Source organism: Penaeus monodon, chromosome 31, assembly GCF_015228065.2.
Source record: "Penaeus monodon isolate SGIC_2016 chromosome 31, NSTDA_Pmon_1, whole genome shotgun sequence".
Taxonomy (NCBI): Eukaryota; Metazoa; Arthropoda; class Malacostraca; order Decapoda; family Penaeidae; genus Penaeus; species Penaeus monodon.
Window position 1 is genome coordinate 32,389,767 of NC_051416.1, and position 276 is coordinate 32,390,042.

Sequence of the window (276 nt, forward strand, 5' to 3'; positions counted from 1 at the left end):
TTAACAAACTGATTTGCATTTCACATTTTAATTGACCTCCCAGAAATCCCCAAAAAGGGTTCCCAATTTTATTAATTCATTAACCCCAATTATTATAAAAACCCAGGATTAAAAAATTTAAAGGGAAACCAGTAACGGGGCGGTTTTGGGACATTTCAAAGAGGGTTTTTGAAAAATGCTTCTGTGGGAAAAATACTCCCGGGGTTTTTTGTGTTTTGGGAGTTGGTGGATCGGAAAAAATTTTCTCCTTTAAAAAGGCATTTTTTTTATTTAAAA